Source organism: Microcaecilia unicolor, chromosome 10 (assembly GCF_901765095.1).
Source record: "Microcaecilia unicolor chromosome 10, aMicUni1.1, whole genome shotgun sequence".
NCBI classification, from domain to species: Eukaryota; Metazoa; Chordata; class Amphibia; order Gymnophiona; family Siphonopidae; genus Microcaecilia; species Microcaecilia unicolor.
In genome coordinates this window covers 75113537-75134653 of record NC_044040.1, presented here as the reverse complement: position 1 = coordinate 75134653, position 21117 = coordinate 75113537, and positions in this window count along the sequence as shown.

The window sequence follows — 21117 nt, the reverse complement described above, 5'->3', positions numbered from 1 at the left end:
GTACTGGCCACTCCATAAGACTATGATCAACAATGTCATAAACAGAGCTTAAGTCAAGTTCAATTAAAAGGATGTTCTTCCCACATTCCAAGCTCACATAGATTTCATTCAACATAGCCATGACAGCCGATTCAGGACTGTGACCCTGTCTGAATCTAGACTGGTTAGGATAAAAACAATTAGTGTCATTCAGGAAGGAGGACAATTGTTAGGCCACAACATTCTCAGTGAGATTATCCAGAAAAGGAAAGATAGAAATGAATAAATTCATGTTTGTTTGTTTGTTTTTTAATTAGCAATGGACACACTGATGAGTCCTTCCAGGAAGAAGGCATCACACCTTCAGATAAACTATAGTTACCCAAATACAAAATAGGCTCTGATAGGCACTGAACCTACTTTTTCCTTAGGTTGGAAGGGACTACATTAACTGGCAGGGCACTAGGATTAACAGAGAATACAAACTTTTCAAAGCCAAGCTGAGATTGAGGCATGAAAGCGGTCAATTTACTCCCAGAAGCTTAAGGAGAATCTGCAGAAGATAGAACTAAACCAGAAGATGGACAACCCCACCAAGGGTAAACTATTCTGAGAAGTGCTGGAGTCCAAAGGACTAGTATGATCCTGAGTCTTCATATAAATAACATCCCCATATTGCTCAGGAGTACAGGCAGGCAGAGAAATTATTTCCAGATAGCAAGCCCAAATCAGGGCTAGGCTATTGTTTGGCCTAGACAGTGATGCTAAAAACCACCCTATCTCCTCTATAGTGACTTTCTTAGATGAGTATTTGGTTGATCACTTATCATCTCAGTGGGGGAAGTGTGAGTGTTCAGATTTCCTGCTACTTCTATTTTCAGTGTAGGATGGAGTCCTAATATCAGCACCTCCCTTCCCATGAACCTAACTCAAAAGGGTATGGCTTCCGCTAATGCTACAGCATGCTACTATTCAACAGATGACCCATTAGCTTTCCTCTACTAATGGCCTTTTTATAGTACATGCTCTCTATATAATGCTGATCCTCAAATTCTTTAAAATGCCTCCACACATCTTTTTTTTTACTAAACTTCCTTTTCTTGGGGTCGCTAACATAAGTGTGCCCATATCTAATATCAAAATCTCTTTTGGGAGACATGAACTCCCCCTCAGATCACAAGTCAGGAATCTTGGGGTACTGCTAGACTCAACAGTTTCACTGATTCCCCCAAACTCAAGGAACCTTCAAGAGCTGCTTGCACCATTTTCAACAATCAGGCTGCCTCTCTCCATACATAGAGAAAGTCTTGTCACAGTAGTTCACACCATGATAAAATCAAGACTGGATTGCTGTAATGCACTTTGCATTGATCTGACTACAAAGGGTTTGCACCAGCTCCACTTTCTTCAGAATGCTGCAGCAAGGTTGATAGAAGGTTGTAACCGAAATGACTACATCACACTATTTCTGGAAAAACTTCACTGGCTATCAATACAATACAGGGCTAAATTTAAAATTATACGTCCTGATCTTCAAGGCTTTCAAAAAGGTAAAAGGTCAGAATAGTTGAAGAATAGGTTGCTAAGGTCCGTCCAAAAAAGTATCCCTAACCACATCTGCCAATGAGCCTTCTCCAGAGTAGCCTCCACATGCTAAAATACAGTCCCTGAAAATGCTCTCAGTGGAAGACTATCTTTATTTCAGAAAGCAGGTGAATGCTTAGATCGTCTCCCAAGCCTTTAATGGAAGAGGCATCTAATTTGGCCTTTAATGGAAGAGGCATCTAATTTGTTGTCACACACACACACACACAAAAGCTAACACCAACTGCATATGCTGTGGCTGGACTTACTTATCCACTCATACCCTAGCTGGGATTATATTCATGCATGTTTCAGACTTCTCATGCAATATGAATAAAGGGCTAGATTCTATATATGGTGCCTTTACAATTGGTGCCAACCCCCCTCCCCACCCCAAGAAAAAAACCTCCAACACCTCAACAATCTATTCAGAACTTCTGTTTTAACCAGAATAAGAGTGTGGTCACTATACCTAAGGCAAATGTTCCTGTCCATTCCTGTTTGAAAATTCACCTAAAGATAACTGGCTCAAAAGTATTTATCTGTGCTTGCACCAAACCTATTTCTGTGTTTGACTTGCCCAAGAAAAACTACAAACATAGATTGGAATAGACACTTATTTAGTTTTCTCCACTAATCTAAACAATGCCTCAGGAGTGACTATTTTTTACACAGATAAAAGGAGATACATTGTGAAATCTACCTGTGCTTTGTACTCACTAAGTGGAGGTAAAATTTAAGTAATTCTACTATGTGTAACTTCCAAAGTTTTACAGGGAAAGGTCAACTCTTCTGAAAATTACTCTGATGAAGTGTATATGTGTTTGCTTTGGAAAATAAGTAATTTCTATGCACTGTGTTTTCTGTACAGGGCTAGAATACCTGCATTTATGTGCATTCGTGCCACTTAAATCTAGGTGGCCCCTAACAGAATTACCTTCTAGATTTATCTGCTCCAAAATAAAGGGGGAGGGAGAATTTGCATTCAAACTAGATACATGGCACAGTATAGTCCTTTGGAATATCACACACCTATAATTTTGGAATCCATTGCCTTTAGAGCAATGCCTTGAGCTTCAATATTTGAAATTTCATAAACAGAATAAGACCTGGCTGTTGGAAAAGTGACTTACTTTTTGGAGTCTATTGAAAATTGGATTCCCCTAATCTAGGTATTGCACATTTGTAAGGATTTGTTGTGTTTTAATTTGTTTAAATGTTTGGAATGGACAGTATTTCACGGGATATTGTGAGGAGCCATGGAGAGGGGGCCCGAAAGTCAGTAAAGGACCGGGGAGAGGAAACTTATCCAGGATCTCCAGGAGACTACAATTCCCAGAGGGCTTGGCATAGATTACCCTCCCCTTTTACGGAAAGAAGTCCTTCCCCTTTCTCTGAGAGGCTGGAGGACTACAGTTCCCAGCAGACCCTGGGCAGAGCATCTGACCCGACCAGGAGGTGTGTTCAACACTACAATCCCCAAGCTTCTCAGAGAGGGGAAGGGGATTGGCCCGGGAAGTCTAATCAGGAGGATATCAAGCAGCTGGGAGGAAGGCAGGGGGAGGAACCCATGGACTGGCAGCCTTTAGAGGGAGAACCAAAGTTTCCTCAGGAGACGGTGTTGGACCAGGAACCTATGGAGGTTTCAGCACTGGCCAAGGTAAAAAGGCTCTGGGCAGCCTTGCTTGCTGGCCTAATGCGAGAAGGTTTCTGGGAAAGAAGAAAGGAATCCTATAGAAAAGCTCAACCCAGACCCAAGTGGGAGGATACCAGGAGTAGTGCTGGTAGAGATATGGGAGGGGGTCCCTTCACCCTCTACTGATGTCCAGAAAGAGGAGTGAGGGAAAGGGTTGAAGCTGAATGCATTGGAACTGTTTTGCTTATAAATGAACTTTGTTTGAAGCTGTGACAACCAAACTGGTTGGCCTAGAATTGAACTGTGATTGAAGGAATAGGGAAGGGACTGCTAATTAGCTGTTTGCTGGTTGTCCATTATCAATAATTGGATCTCACCTCTAGACCACACAGACCTCTAGAGGAGTGGTCTAGTGGTTAGAGTGGTGGACTTTGGTCCTGGGGAACTGAGGAACTGAGTTCGATTCCCACTTCACAGGCACAGGCAGCTCCTTGTGACTCTGGGCAAGTCACTTAACCCTCCATTGCCCCATGTAAGCTGCATTGAGCCTGCCATGAGTGGGAAAGCGCGGGGTACAAATGTAATAAAAAAAAAACTGATTGAGGAGGAGGAAGGTACCAACGACTGAGTAATACATTGCCTGTGAACTGCCACTGCTCTAGGAGGGTGCCTACCCGACTGAAGGGACCGGGCTCTGAGCCACCCAGAGAGTCCAGTCCATTGGAGGGGTGCTTTTGTGTGCAAAGACAGACTCCTGCTCCACTCGAGTCTACAATATAGAGTAATAGAAGTTGCAATCTGTTTTTGAGGCATATAGAGCCAGAGTCTATACATGGTGCCTAAAAAATCTGCATGGAAAACATTTCCACTTAAGCGTATTCTATAAGCGGTGCCTAGATTTACGTGCGGTATACAGAATAAGCTTAGTTAATATTGTGCATCTAAAACTATGTGCATCCATTTACACCAACAAAAACATGGTGTAAATCCTTGCATGTAGATTTACATACACTGAGCCATATTCTATAACTACGTGTGTTAATTTTGGAATGCCCACAAAACACCCATTTCCCCACCCTTAACCACATCTCTTTTTGCCTGTGCATGTTAGAAGTTAGGCACACTGCATTACAAAATACTTAGCGAGTTGTGTGCATAAATTCTAATTATTGCCAATTAGTGCTCATTATTGCTTGTTAAGTGCTGTTAAAAACACTGATTACCTTGTTAAGCCAATTAAGTTACGCGTGTAGTTATAGAATACGCCTGGCTTTCCGAGTGGACCTCTAGGCATGCTATATAGAATCAGACAGATATTGAGTTAGAATTGGAAAATCAAAACTTAAAATAAATAAATAAATTAAGATTGTCAGCATCTTCTGGCTTAACGTCTGTGTATTTATTGTTAACCTTGCTTAGAGAATAAAACTGAAGAAAGTTCAAAGATCCAGTATTATCCCTGAAAGGAAATTCTCCGTGGAACACACTGTGCACAGCTGTGTTAAAATATCCTTTGCTGAAAAATCACAGTGCTTTTAATTCCATCTCAATTACATCATTGGTATAACTGAAGTGTTATCCACATGTGGAAGCAATGGCCATGCATGTAAAATTAGTCGAATAACCAGTGAGACATTAAAAACAAGTAAAAAACAGATGTACTGCATTTTGCACTAACTGCTTTAACTTAAAACATAAAGAAATGATGCAAAATGAGATTTTGGTGCTGAGAATTTGTTTCTGAGGAGTCATTTTACAAAGCAGCGGTAAGTCCAATGCAGGCTTACCACTCGCTAAAACAGAAGTACCGTTGGGCTACCGCAGCAGCCCGGCAGTAATTCCCACCCCCAGTGCGTGCCATTACTGGCACTACAAAAATATTTTTATTTTCGTATTGCCAGTGTGTACCCGGCGGTAATCGGACAGTGCTGCACACTGCCCGGTTACTGCTGGGTTAGCCTGGGAGCCCTTCCCATCACCTCAATGGGTGGCAGTAAGTGCTCCACCCCCCAAAACAAATGGTCGTGCGGCAAGTGAAGCCATTTTTTTAGAAAAGAGAAAGATCTCCTTTTTACCCGCTGCAGTAAAGGGGGGCCTCGGCGTGCATCAAAAACACGCGCTGAAGCCAGCCGCCTTTTGCTACAGCTTTGTAAAAGGACCCCTGAATATATTTAGAAATACACTTATGTGCCTTTTTTAATGCACCCAACAAGCTACAAGAAATTTGAAAATTGCCCAACAAACCATATTTTCTGACCGGGGACTCAGTTTAAATTCAGAGAAACCAGTCACCAGTACTGAATGATAATTACATAGAGAGGGCCTATGCTGTGCATGCTTCAGTGGTCTACAATAAGTTATAGCATTGAAAAAACACCACAGAATGTTAGTGTACCAAATTTGTAACAGGTTTATTTCGGCTTCCTATAATATCACTTCTTTGCCTGAAATCAGTAGGTGCATAATTTGATATCACTGGAAATGAAAAGTTAGTGCACAGAAGGATCAAAAACATATACCTGATATACAGTTAGATTATTTTGTATTTTACAGAACAGTCTTCATTTCACTTGCAGTTTGAAACACACATCTATTTCTGTTTCAAATGCTCTTGAGCACAATATGTTTGAAATAGGTAGAAAAGTAAAATAAGGAGTTTTTTGTACATTAAACATCACTTCACTATAAAGGCAAATATTTTATTAAAGACAGGATATGGAAGCTGCATTTTTATTTATTCGTGGTGACTACACATCACAGTGCAAATGAACATTTTAATTAAGACTTCTTTATCAATGTGTACATAATCAATAAGGGCAATTCTATAATGGATGCCTAAATATAGGTGCCAATTGCGCACACTAATTTATAGAATCAACGCACTTAAATGCTTGAATGCTGTCACAAATTGGCATTTACACCACCTTGAATGAATTCCTTCAAAAAGGCGGTAAATAAATCTAAGGGGTCCTTTTACTAAGGTGTGCTGAAAAATGGCCTGCAGTAGTGCAGATGCGTGTTTTGGGCACGTGAATCATTTTTTAGCGCACCTGTAAAAAATGCCTTTTTTTTTTTTACTTTTGCCGAAAATACGGCAAAATGAAAATTGCTGCATGTCCATTTTGGGTCTGAGACCTTACTGCCAGCCATAAAGTCTCATGTGGTAACCAGGCAATAATGACCTACGCACATCAAATGCCACTCAGTAGCCGGGTGGTAACTCGGAACTGGCATGTTTTGGGAGCGTGTAGGTGCTTACGCGGCTTAGTAAAGGGCTCCTAAATAAATAAATATATGCTGGGCTCTATTCTATAAAACTGGCACGCTAGTTATATGGCATGTAACAGTAAATGGACTGTACCACTGGGTGAAGCATGGGTATGGCATGGACCTTGCATCTAGCAATTCGCTCAGGTTATAGAATAGTATCAGATGTGCAAATCAGCCATTTAGCCAGTCCTAGACTGGGGGGAGGGGGGCTGAGCCCAATATGGTGGGCCATTTTGCCCTGTCTCCCCAATGCTTTGTGCCCCCACTGCAACCCCACAAACCTGAACTGGCAGGGGACCCCAAAACCCCACCAGCAGAAGCCTTCTGGTGGTGCTATTCTGTGGTGCTGTGGTGCACTGCCTGCCCTGATGCATGCATTTCTGGCATGAGGAAGAAATCGGGTGGTAACCACCATTCTACACACATAGATGATTACCACAAGGCTAACGCATGATACCTTACCGCTAAGTCTGCACCCTGGTTTATAAAATTATTTACGGCGAAGCCCCAGGATACATGACAGACCTCATAGACCTGCCAACCAGAAACACAATAGGATCAGCTCGAACATACCTAAATCTCCACTACCCAAGCTGCAAAGGAATCAAATACAAATAAACTTATGCATCCAGCTTTTCCTATTTAAGCGTACAACTATGGAACGCACTGCCAAAAGTTGTAAAAACAACGTATGACCACCTAAATTTCCGGAAATCACTAAAAATAAACCTGTTCAAAAAGGCATACCCCACCTACCCAACATAAAAGCCTGAATATCTGCAACACAACAAAACCAAAGCTCGTAATGGACATAACTTAACTCTTCCTCTCTAAGATCCCCTAATGTATCTGTCACACATGAACCTTATTCTACCACAACATCACTTTGTATTTGTTCGTACTGGAATTGGCGAACGCCAATCCGGTACTATGTAAGCCACATTGAGCCTGCAAATAGGTGGGAAAATGTGGGATACAAATGTAACAAATAAATAAATAAGTCAATGGCTGGCGGTAAGGTCTCAGACCCAAAATGGACACGCCCCAATTTTGATTTTGCCACACGTCCATTTTCAGTAAAAATTTTTAAAAGGCCTTTTTTTACAGGCATGTTGAAAAATGGATCTGCGCGCACCCAAAACACATGCCGATTTATTTATTTATTTATTTATTTGCAGCATTTGTATCCCACATTTTTCCACAGTAATGCAGCCCATTTTTCGGCGCACCTTAGTAAAAGGAACCCTGAGTTACATGTGTAATTACAGAATAAGGGTACTCTGTTCATAAATTTAGGCTCAGGCATTTGCACCACGTTTTTCTTGGTGTATATGGTGGTACCTAAATTTAAGTGCGACCATAACACTTAAGCGTTATTCTATAACCCGATCTTTAGCTGCAGCTTATAGAATAATGCTTGAGCAGGGGTTTTTTTTTCCGGCACTGATTTGTTAGGTGCCATTTACTGAAATCTACCAAAATGTGTTTATAGTTTGAATTTAATGCAAAGCAAAGAGAGCTCAGGTTTTCTGTACCATAACAAGCAAGGAGTCAAGGCAGATGACTTTAAATGCCTTTCAGACACAAATTGCAAGAATAATTACGAAAACAAAATTTTCATCTCTTTTGAACTTACTTAACTTTAAACACTGATTAATTGGCATACAATTTAGCCACATGTATGACATGTTTTAAAGATGTTAGCACCGGTTACTGAAAGTGGATTGTCCTTAGGGAATTCAATTTTTTCAGGGACATAAGCACTTGGCATTTGGTTGACTTCTACAAACTGAAAACAACTTATTGCCTCGGGCAAAGCTTTCCCAGAGAGTTCAGATGTTTGCACTGGTTGCAATCAGTGTTCTCAAATTATGCATAATTTGGTTGCCACAGTTTGAACCAAGGATCATATAAAGAACACTATAATTACCAACAAAATGGAGACTTCTGCATGCACCTAGAGACATTCAACATGTACTTATAACACAGGAGGGGAAAAAAAAAAAGACCCCCAAATTACTAGGAAATTACTTAAGTACACTTTATTGTTTCCCTCAAAGGCATGCAGAGTTACATTGAATAATTACAGGAACTGCAGTAAATAGTCATCAGGTTCTGCTGCTACTTTAAAGTAAAAGCAAGGCAACCAGCTAATATTTGGATGCTGTGAGGAAACAACTGTTTTAGTTCCAAAAGGTTCTCACGATAATTTTCTTGGAGATTAATACTAGCTCTCCTACATGTACATAGTACTGTACACATACATACATACATACATAGGAAAGACAATCCTTCCTCTATGGACAAATAAGACAATTAGGGAGTTTTACTGATTGTGGTAATGGTTAAGTCAATATGAGTATGAATAGGACAATACGGGGTTAAGATTTAACAGCGCCCTCAAAAAGGTGGGCTTTGAGGCTGGATTTGAAGAGTACCAAAGAGAAAGAATGACACACTGACTTGAGAAGTTTATTCCAAAATAAAGGGACCCTTTTACCAAGCCGCAGTACTGCACAGTATAAGGGCACTATTGTGGTATGCGTGCGGTGTCCCGTGGTAGTTTGGGCAGCAGTCTGTACTACTCCTGCGGTAAAAAAATATTTTAATTTTTTTTACTGTGGGAGGCATGTCTGGGGGCAGACTGTACGCGTGCCTGCGCTAATCAGGTAGCGTAGGCAAATTACCGCACACTACCTAATTAGGGCAGGAGTAACTACTGCCTTCTACATACGTGGCAGTAAGGGCTACCGGAGGTAATGGACATGTGCTAATAGGGAAATTAGCACGTGGCCATAAAGAAAAAAGCCGACTGTGGATATTTTTCTGTCACGCTAGAAAGTGGCCGGAGTGCATGGCAAACCCAGGTGCTAACCTCAGCGCCAGCCACTTTCTAGCACACCTTAGTAAAAGGACCCTGCGAGGAAATGACTGGCAGCTAGGTGGAACGAATATAGTGTGAAGCTGACAGTGGAGAAGAAGGGCACCGATTACAGTTTATCATTTTGGAAAAGGCATTTCCAATTGTGTCTCAGACAAAAGGAGGTAATGAAACATTTGCAACCAAATGTTAAAATAAATGTATATATAAGTATTAATGTACTTGCTATACTTCCTTCAACTCTGTTAGAATCTGCTCTTGGCTAATCTTGCTTTACACTCCTTTTAGCTGTAGCTGCTATATATCAACTGTGCTCATATATTCCACTTGTAAAATTAATAGCAGGATTATAAACATTTTTAAACAAATTTAAGGCCTGATTTGCTATACACTTTTCCTCCATAAACACAGTCTTGCAAATTCTGAACAATTTCTCATTTTTTATGAATACGTGAGGAGGGTCCCAAGAAAACCTTTCTAAGGGGCTATGCTAGGCAGAGTAATCAGAAGAAAGTAACATCTTTATACACCCTCTGCAACTGCTTCAATTTTGTACAATATTCTAGTTTTTGTTAGGGAGTGACCCCCTTCTTCCTTGCATTAGAGTAGTTTAGGCAGAGTGGTGGTGATTACTGCCATGTGCATTGGCCATTCACTCACAGAAGAGACTGGTGGAAATTGTACTGGATGTTGTTTTTTTTAAAATAGCCTAACAATCTGACTCAGCTTTTCCCAGTAAATTCTCACTAAAATGGCAATTTAGCTCTCTCATGACAGTTATGTCCAAACCATTAGTGGTAAGACTGCAAAAATGAACAGGGGGCAACATTTTTTTTTTCTGTTCTCAGTTCTTTTGTACTTTTTGCACAATTATTTTCAGCTCATTTTACACATTCATTTTAATAAAATTGTTTTAAAATGCAATAGAACTTTTTAAGGAACTTTGGGAGGCTAAGAGGCATATTTTCAAAGCACTTTGGGAGGCTAAGTTCCATAGGTTTCTATGGAACTTTGGGAGGCTAAGTGCTTTGAAAATAAGCCTCTAAGTGCTTTGAAAATATGCCTCTAATTGACTTAGGCATGTTAGGCTCATTTTCGAAAGAGAAGGATGCCCATATTTCAACACAAATCGGAAGATGGGCGTCCTTCTCACAGGGCTGCCCAAATCGGTATAATCAAAAGCCAATTTTGGGCGTCCCCAACTGCTTTCCGTTGCAGGGACAACCAAAGTTCACAGGGGCGTGTTGGAGGCGAAGCGAAGGCAGGACTTGGGCGTGCCTAACACATGGACATCCTCGACCCATAATGGAAAAAAAAGGGCACCCCTGAGGAGCACTTGGATGACTTTACCTGGTCCTGATTTTCTTACGACCAAGACACAAAAAGGTGCCCAAAATGACCAGATGACCACCGGAGACAATCGGGGATGACCTCCCCTTACTCACTAACCCCCTCTCAAGCTCAAAAAAAATCTTTAAAAATATTTTGTGCCAGCCCCTATGGCAGCCTCAAATGTCATACTCAGGTCCATCACAGCAGTATGCAGGTCCCTGGAGCAGTTTTAGTGGGTGCAGTGCACTTCAGGCAGGTGGACCCAGGCCCATCCCCCCCTTACCTGTTACACTTGTGGTGGTAAATGTGAGCCCTTCAAAACCCACCACAAACCCACTGTACCCACATCTAGATGCCCCCATTCACTCCTAAGGGCTATGGTAGTGGTGTACAGTTGGGGTAGTGGGTTTTGGGGGGATTAGGGGGCTCAGCACACGAGGTAAGGAAGTTATGTACCTGGGAGCAATTTAGGAAGTCCACTGCAGTGCCCCCTAGGGTGCCTGGTTGGTGTACTGGCATGTGAGGGGGACCAGTGCACTAGAAAATGCTGGCTCAATCACTTCTCTTTTTCTCAGGGTCCTGTCTTCCCCAGACACCCCTTCAGGCTTAAACAATGTCCCAACAGTCTCTGAACACAGTCCCCCTCCCAGTCCCAGAACCTGGATCATGGTGTCCAACTCTGCCATGTCCATTCCTTCTGCTGGCGACTTGGGCTCCGGCTCCTCGGGCCTCTGGACTTTTCTCTTCGGTCTGAACCGTCTCCGCCCTCCCATGGCTCCGACGTCCTTCTCGACCGTCTGATGGGATGTAGCCTGCAACACAAGAGAGATATCCAAGTGCAGCCTGTCTTTTTCCCTGGGCCTACACTTGCTCTACTTCTTAAACTCGTACCAGAATCTCCACAAGAACAAGCCTTTCTATCATTTACATGCACTGCTCTTCCCTCGCCTCCTCCCTAGGTACCCTTTACCTGGGTAGGCAAGTAATGCGCCTTTGTCAGCGTTGGCCCCCTCGACGGGCTTCAGGAACCTCCTGGACACCACCTTCCCACTCTGGCCACTCGTCTGGTCTCTGGACTCTGGAACTCCTCCGCCTCGCCTCCGGAACTCGACTGCTCCTCCTATCCCCACACAGGAGACCCCATGGAACTCTGCCGACTTGTCTCCGGAACTCGACCGCTCCCCCTATCTCCACACAGGAGACCTCGTGGAACTCTGCCGACTCGCCTCTGGAACTTGACTGCTCCCACTATCCCCACACAGGAGACCTCCTCTGGAGACTGATGCCTTTTCCTGTCAGCTTCACTTTGAGTTCTCTGGTCCTCCAGAACCAGCGGGTAGTCTGTTGGGCACACTTCCCTGGGGATACAATTACTGGCTGGGTCCAACCAACTCTCTGCTCTTCCCTTGGCTTCAGCTTTCAGACAGTTGTATTCAATGGCCAAGGGTAGCAGGGATTCTCTGATGTCCTTGTCCTCAGGTGGTTATTTCAACAAGGTCCCATCTGGGATAGTGCCATTTGTAAGCTCACAGGGGTGCTCTCCAGTGTGCAGTGTCCCTCTAGTGGCTCCTGCCCGGCCTCACCAGCCCTTTGCCTCAGAGAACCACCTTGAAACCAGACTTCTCTGTGACTGCGTTGACTCGGGCCTCTATGTTTGGGCCTCCCCTTTCCCTCAGGGTGACCTCTTCATTAACCTTCAGTCCTGGCCTGGCCTCCCCGCTGTATCTCCTGGTAACCAATCCCCCTTACCAGTTCTTCTGGTGGGGCCCCCTGGTCACCCTTCTCTGGAAGATAGCACACCTTCCTCTTGTCAGACACACAGTCCTGGACACACAGTCCTTCCTCATCAGCACCGGGATCACACAGCCCAGGCTTCCGGCCTCCCGGCTCCCATCTTCTCTCCCTCGGGCAAAACTCCTTCCTCTGCTGAGAGGAAGCTATTTATGAGGTGTCCAATAAACCTCCCCCACCTCTTGAGACCTCACCCCTCTGGTTCCAGAAAGATCTGGCCTAGAAGCCTCTTCTCACTCCCCCCAGCTATCTCTCTGGAGCTCCCCCTACCGGTCCATACATGCCAATACTCAGCTAGATCCCTGGAGCTCCCAGTTTTCCATGGGAGAGCGCCCTCTGGCGGCCTCCTCAAGTAAGGGCAGACACTGTGGTTTATCACACAATGTAACGCCAATTTTTAAAAAAGGTTCCAGAGGAGATCCGGAAAATTATAGACCAGTGAGTCTGACGTCAGTGCCAGGCAAAATGGTAGAGACTATTATTAAGAACAAAATTACAGAGCATATTCAAAAGCATGGATTAATGAGACAATGAGGCATATTTTCAAAGCACTTAGCCTTCCAAAGTTCCATAGGTTTCTATGGAACTTTGGAAGGCTGTGCTTTGAAAATATGCCTCAAAGTCAACATGGATTTAGTGAAGGGAAATCTTGCCTCACCAATCTACTACATTTCTTCGAAGGGGTGAACAAACATGTAGATAAAGGTGAGCCGGTTGATATTGTGTATCTGGATTTTCAGAAGGCGTTTGACAAAGTACCTCATGAAAGACTCCAGAGGAAATCGGAGGGTCATGGGATAGGAGGTAGTGTTCTATTGTGGATTAAAAACTGGTTAAAAGATAGGGTTAAATGGTCATTATTCTCAATGGAGAAGGGTAGTTAGTGGGGTTCCCCAGGGCTCTGTGCTGGGACCACTGCTTTTTAACATATTTATAAATGACCTAGAGATGGGAGTAACTAGTGAGGTAATTAAATTTGCTGATGACACTAAGTTATTCAAAGTTGTTAAATCGCGGGAGGATTGTGAAAAATTACAAGAGGACCTTATGAGATTGGGAGACTGGGCATCTAAATGGCAGATGACATTTAATGTGAGCAAGTGCAAAGTGATGCATGTGGGAAAGAGGAACCTGAATTATAGCTACATCATGCAAGGTTCCACGTTAGGAGTCACGGACCAAGGGATCTAGGTGTCATCGTTGATGATACGTTGAAACTGTCTGCTCAGTGTGCTGCTGCGGCTACGAAACCAAATAGAATGTTAGGTATTATAAGGAAAGGAATAGAAAACAAAAATGAGGATGTTATAATGCCTTTGTATTGCTCCATGGTGCGACCACACCTCGAATATTGTGTTCAATTCTGGTCGCCGTATCTCAAAAAAGATATAGTGGAATTAGAAAAGGTACAGAGAAGGGCGATGAACATGATAAAGGGGATGGGACGACTTCCCTATGAGGAAAGGCTAAAGCGGCTAGGGCTCTTTAGCTTGGAGAAAGGCGGCTGAGGGGAGATATGATACAGGTCTATAAAATAATGAGTGGAGTTCAACGGGTAGATATGAAGCGTCTGTTCACGCTTTCCAAAAATACTAGGACTAGGGGGCATGTGATGAAGCTACAATGTAGTAAATTTAAAATGAATCGGAGAAAATTTTTCTTCACTCAATATGTAATTAAACTCTGGAATTCGTTGCCAGAGAATGTGGTAAAGGCGGTTAGCTTAGTGGAGTTTAAAAAAGGTTTGGACGGCTTCCTGAAGGAAAAGTCCATAGACCGTTATTAAATGGCTTGGGGAAAATCCACTATTTCTGGGATAAGCAGTATAAAATGTTTTGTACTTTTGGGGATCTTGCCAGGTATTTGTGATCTGGATTGGCCACTGTTGGAAACAGGATGCTGGATTTGATGGACCTTTGCCCAGTATGGCAATACTTATGTACTTATGTAGGCGGGGAGAGACACACGCACACAAAATCCTGGATGAGGAGTGGGAGAGAGAGAAAAAGAGGAGACTGTGGATGTTGGGGGGGGGGTGGAGAGAGAGAGAGAGAGAGAGAGAGAGAGAGAGAGAGAGAGAAACAGATCCGATATAGCTGAGGGGGAGTTGAGACACATACACACACACCCTGGGTGAGGGAAAAAGATGGAACGCAGGGAAAATGAAGCATGGATAAGTCTGAGTGGTCAGAGAGACAGAAAAATGGAAGAAAGCAGAAAAGAAAATATCAGTGTTGGAGATGTATGTAGTGGAAGATATGAAGAAGACATGCAAAAAGAGAAAAATGATAAATGGACAGGAGATATAGAAAGAGTTAAAAGAAGATAGAAAGGCCATAACCAGAGACTGCGACCAGCACAATTTGAAAAATTAGTTATTTTTAATTAGAATGAAGTAGCCATGTTAGTCCACTTTAAAGGTTAATAAATAAAAATAAAACAAAACATGTAAAATAAGATGACAACCCTTTATTGGACTAAATACATTCTTTGAATTGCTTTCAGAGGTCTAAACCTCCTTCCTCAGGTTAGTAAACTCCAAAAAGCTAGTAAAAAAATGTATTAAATTAGTTCAATGAAAAGGTATCGACTTATTATACATTTGTGTTTCAAATATTTATTCATTTTTAATTTAGTGAGTGGAATGTGTCAGTTTTTAAAATTTAAATATGTTATCTCTATATTTTGCAATTATAGAAGGACATGCATCACAGTTCTTATTTCTCTGGTGTTGCACTGTATGCTGAATCTGGTATATTGGTGTTTCAGTTAAATTTTTGTCTACATATTTCTATTTCAATATGGGGTTACTTATTCTTTTTATGTTTGTGAATAAAGGAGAGAGTAATCCACCTAAGTGGATGAACACTGACTCCCACGTAAATATACTAGTGCAAAAAGAGTGGGCAGTGGACCAATGACTCCAGGAAAACGGGAAAAATTTCAAAATACCACTTTATTTAATGACTCTTTCAAAATACCACTTTATTCAATGACTCATTCAATGACTCGACTCAGAAACTGTGACACCGGTGACAGCTAAACGCACTGTGATTGGCGGAGAGAGACCTGGAGGGGGGCATAATCGAAAGGGACATCTAAATAGTTTTTTTATTTGGATGTCCTTGCAGAAGAACACCCATCACAAAAAAATCTGGGGAAAAACGTCCAATTGCTCATCAGGGCCGTCCTTTTTTTTTTAATGTTTCAGTAAAGGACGTCCATGTTAGGTGCTTTAGAAGGATGGCCCTGATGAGCATTTGGACGTGGCTAGGCAGTGAAGGACGTCCCTGACGAGCACTTGGATGTTTTTTTTCCCGATTTTTTTTTTGTTACATTTATAGAAGTTTTTAGAGGCTCCGCAGTCCCAACGTGAGGTACAGACCTCCCGTTAGATTTTCCACGGTTAGGCAATCGGAAAACGGTAGTGCATCTCATTACAATACGATTTATACCATTGGGGTACTAATTTGCTCATCTGCATTCTGTTTTCGTTAGCTGCTACCGTGATCAGAAAATGGCTTGGAGAAGCATTTAGTGCATGTCACGGTTTACTACTTGCTCGTTAATGGCTTGTTAAGTTTAGTGCATCTGGCCCTAAGTTGCTAGCGAGGCTGGCTGTGAACTAGTGCCAACACAGCCCATTCACTGTGAATGGACTGTGTCGACAATACTGTGTGGAAGCCGCTAGCACTTCTGTAGTAAACAGACCTCTTACATTTTAGATTAAACATGGATAAAAGCAGCAATCATTTGCTGACCTCTTTAATGCATTTGAGTCATTAGTGGTTATATCTGTTTATGAAGCTGAAATTGAAGAGAGGAAGCAATCATACTTTAATAAATATAGAGCTAAAGTTGTTAATATAAGCTATTCATTTTAATATGTATTTTAAGGTATCTTAGTGTTATTTTCAGATGTTTTTTTTTGGTTTATAGGTCCCATTGACAACAATGATACCCATGTTAAATGGCAATAGCACATATTAACTACATTTAATGCAAGTTGGTAGATCTGACTCCTTTAGTAATGCCCAGGTTCAATCATTATGGGGCTTTGTTTTGAATATATCATACTTTAAATTAGAGCTGGAAATAAGCAACAATGGTAAAAATCATATTCTAATGTAAATTGCTTACATGTGTTTCTTGGGTAGATTAGCAATTTATGATATCAGTTGCAGAATTTTGTATGAACCTGTTCTTTATATAGTTTGTATTTATTTTCTAATACATTTCAAAATAGGGGAGATAAAGGGGCCCGTTTACTAAGCTGCAGCAATCAATATAGCGTGCTTACTACAGGTCAAAAAGCACTATCGTGGGGCTCCTCAGACATCCCACAGTAGTTTTGGGATTGGCGCACGCTTCAGCTTTTAATTGGGTCACCCCAACATGCCACTTTAGAGAAAAAGGACACAGCAATTAGTTGGGTGACTACAGTGCCACAAGACACACCCACATCCTTTGCCTGTACGATGTATTTAGCAATCAAGTGCTATGCCAACCTTTCTCTGACAGGAAAGAGCTCACCCTGTTGAATCCTCTGGCGTAGGCTTTCCAGGTTCCAGGTGCAATGGAATGTCACAGCAGCCCCTATGCTTTGGGGCTCAAAACTGCCACTGGTATTCCGGGACACACTCCCCCTTCAATTCTGCTTGCGGAGCCAGTTCTCGAAACAACTCCCACTTGGAACAAGGAAGAGCATCAGCAATAGTGTTAACAGTAACAGGGACATGCTTTGCACAAAGGTGAATATTATTGAATAAACATTGTAAAACATTGTGTGGTTTGCCTATTAATGACATAAACAACAGCCCTGTTATCCAACCAAAATATGACATGGTTATTGCTCAACTTAGCCACTACAATGGAGAACAACTCTAGGAATGTGATGTTCCTAGTAATTCCCATCTCCTTCCACTCCCTAGACCAAACCTCCACACACCAGGAACCATGGAAATAAATGCCTAAACCAATTCCACCTGCTGCATCTGAATACAGCTCAAATCCACATTGGTCATGGGGTCGCCCAACCATACTACTTTGCCATTGAACTTCACTAGAAACAATTCCTATATTCTAAGGTCATCCTTCATAGGCCTTGTCATTCTGATGAAATGGGATGGTCAATGGGCTCCTGCAGTTGAACTGGACAGCCTGTGCAAGAAAGTTCTACCCATCATTATAACTCTGCATGTGATATTAAGGTTACCCACCAGGGATTGCATATCCCATAGTGTAACTTTCTCCTTGCTCAAAGCCTAAGATATCAAATGCCTAAGTTTACTCAGTTTCTCAGGTAGTAGTTTTGAACCATGGTTGTAGACTCAAGCTCAATGCCTAAAAAGGATAACAGAGATACTGGGTCCTCTGTTTTATCCAGAATGAGTGGGATACTGAATCTCTCTGCTATCACCTAAAATGTTTCAGCAAGAGTTGACAGGAGCCGTTGTTTACTGGACTGACAAAGAGGAAATCATCCAATATTTCTGCTCCCTGAAGATCTGGCTACAGCCCAATGCAGGAAGGTGCTAAAACACTCAAAGTAGGAGCAAAACACATCGAATAAAACTGTCCTCTAAACTGGAAACCCAGTATAGGGAAATTGTTGGGGTGTACTTGTAATAACCGGAAGACGACTTCAATGTTTGCCTTTTAGCCATAAGTGCTCCCTGCTCATAGCATTTTACCAATTGAACTGCATGATCAAAAGATGCATATTAAACAGAGAATGCTTTGGGTGGCAGAAAATCATTCACTGAACACCCTTCTGGGTGTGACAAATTCTGGATCCACCTGACTTTTCCGGGTTTTTTCTTAGGCACAATGACTAATGGAGATACTACCATCTTGTCAAATGGTCTATGCTTGAAAGGGCCAGCATCCCTCCCTTACTCAACCTCCCTGTCTACCTTGGCCTGCACAATGGAGGGTATGTGCAAGACAGACACTAAGTTCTTAGCATATTCTCTCCCTATGGAACCTGTGTAAGGGATTCTGAAACCGGATGAAAAACCCTTCCAAAGTGTCTTGGCATCCTTTTTTCAGGGGTATCTGGTCAATCAGGGCCTATGTTTATCCAGATACACCGGAAAAGGTGCCTTTTGGAAACTGCTATCAAGGCTATTGAGGAGGGTGTCTGCCTGAGGCCTTTTTACTACATTTGGCATCTGCATGAGTGGCTCCACATATGGAGCAAATGTGTCTATATTTACATTCTTACAGGCTACAGGATGATCTGTTGAAATGCCAACAGACTCCCTCCTGTGTACCTGAATTCTCCCTTGCAGGTAGAGCCTGATATGTAAGGGTTGACAGATATGGACACTGGGCCTTAACTGCTTGGGACCAGGGGATGAAAAATGCCAGGTTGAGGGCAATAACTTGGCCATGCTCCATTTACTTTCATGTATGGGGGGAGGGGTAAGTCCAGCTAGTGTGAGTAAAAGAAGGCCACAGTCCGAGGCTGGGGCCGGGGTTTCCTGTCATAGAAGCATCAACCCCATTAGGTGTCAATGAGAAGTCATACAACCCTAGTAAACATTGGTTGTTGGCCAGTGGAAAGGTGTACCAGGTATATGTGTGCTTGCTGTGCCCCTTCCTGCCATTTGGGGTATGTTCAGAGACTCTGGACCACTTATCACAGGCGACGGCTGGTACTGTGTGTTCAAGAAGGTCATGTTTTCAGTGCTTCCTCCCCCCCCCCCCCCCATGAGGCCTTTCTTTGTGTCGCTGTATCATTCTTCTTTCTCTTATTCTGTTGCTTGGTGGGCCTGCTAATTGCAGCTGGCTTAATGTTCTTTGTAGGTGAGCCTCCCTTGCTCCCTTTTTTGGTAAACTTGCCACTCTCCGTGACAATCTGCGGCGCCCCGGGAACTGCCTCCCTGATAGTGTTCCTTCCTTTTTCCATGTTTGTGGGTTGATCAGCTGTTGTCAACCCAGGGTCATCTGGTTGTGCTGTGGGTGAGTCCTTGTTTTGTTCGTCTATACCAAACTCCTCCTCCATGTAGTACAAGGGGTGGGGTGGGGAAGGGATAAGATCTAAATAGACTAAAATAACAAATGACAGTAAAGTAGCAAACAACATAATTATAAACCAGACTACCCCCAACTTCTCTTTTTGTGTGTGTGTTGGTGGGGGGGGGGGGGGGGAGAGACTTGAACTTGATATCTCTGGATCATTGCTTGCCACCTCAATGGCCATTATAACCTCTAGGCCATTCACATGCCTGGCCAGGTGATAACTATAAAATATAAATCTGCTTCTGGTTCCCAAAAACAAGGTCACAAGACCACAAAAATTGCACTGCCATGCGGAGCATGTGAGCAACCTCACCACACCAAAAAAAAACCACACCCACCCTTTGTTTACCTCCTGATATCTAAAACTATATATGCATTATATATGTATACTTTTTTGTTGGCATCCCGTATAAAGCATTGGACAAGGCAGAGAGGGATGGGTGGTAACTGGGGGTGGGGTGGGACTAAGTCCCAATGGGCATATGTGGAGGCCCAATCAGAACCCATGTTCAAACACAACATGTCTCCCATTTCATTTTTTTTAAATTCCTGATGAAGCAGCAAGAAGGATTGAATGGGGTGGAGTGAAGAGAAGGGGGGGAGAACCGAGTGTAGGATGAGCAGAAAAGAAAGAGGAGCTCTGGGGTCATGTACCAGCACCACGGCATGGAGGCCCTTGCAAACGTAACTCCCTCAGGATAGCCATGTGGGGTTCAACTCTTATGCAACCAAAGCCCTCCTGTGTGACCCAAGCCCGGACGAAATAAAGAGTCAGGCGGCAAATATGTGGCACAGCCCAGCATACCCTGACACCCTGACCCTGTGCACACAGGCTGTCAGGTAAGCTGTTGCTATGCTACCTGGAGCTGGTTCTCCTAGTGCTGATTCTGAAGTTATTTCGGAGAAGTCGCAATAGGGAGATGTGCTTCCTTCCCGAACGCCAGTTGAAGATGGCATCTGGGAACCTGCAGGGGATTTTAAATCCCCTTTGCAAGCCCATCCACCTTGTGAGGCGCTTGGCCATGGTGGCAAAACTATCTCCACCTCCTACCACGTGCCCTGCAGAACTTCTGTGCATATACTCATTTGGTGCATGGTGCCATGTTAATGTTTGCTACGTGCACCCAGGGCACTTCGCCTTGTTACTTCTGCAAACTCTACCTGGCCATGATTCACCAATGACTCTACTACCCGTGACAGCAGAACACCCTGGACCCCTCGCAGGTACAAAAAAAATGTATTTTAACCAACTACTTACACTAAGAAGCATGACAGAAGAATCTGTGAAGCATAGCACACCATAATAACCACTGCAACCTTGTGCCTCTGCCTTCCTCCCCCAGAGATGAGGAAAAGCTAACTTAAATGGGACAACCCTTTGTTAAACCTAAGGCAAGACTGACCCTGAACTATCAATCCTGTGGTTACCAGGCAGACTCCCTAACAAGAGGTTATATTCTACCTAATGATTGACAAGAGCAATGTCATGTTCCTGTTAATCGCATCCTTATCCCTATTTACTGATAAGGCATAGGGAGGCTAAGCCCCATTTTATGTATTTATCTTTCTTTAAACACGTCTTTTTTTTTTTAAATAAATTTGCAAATTAGTACATAAG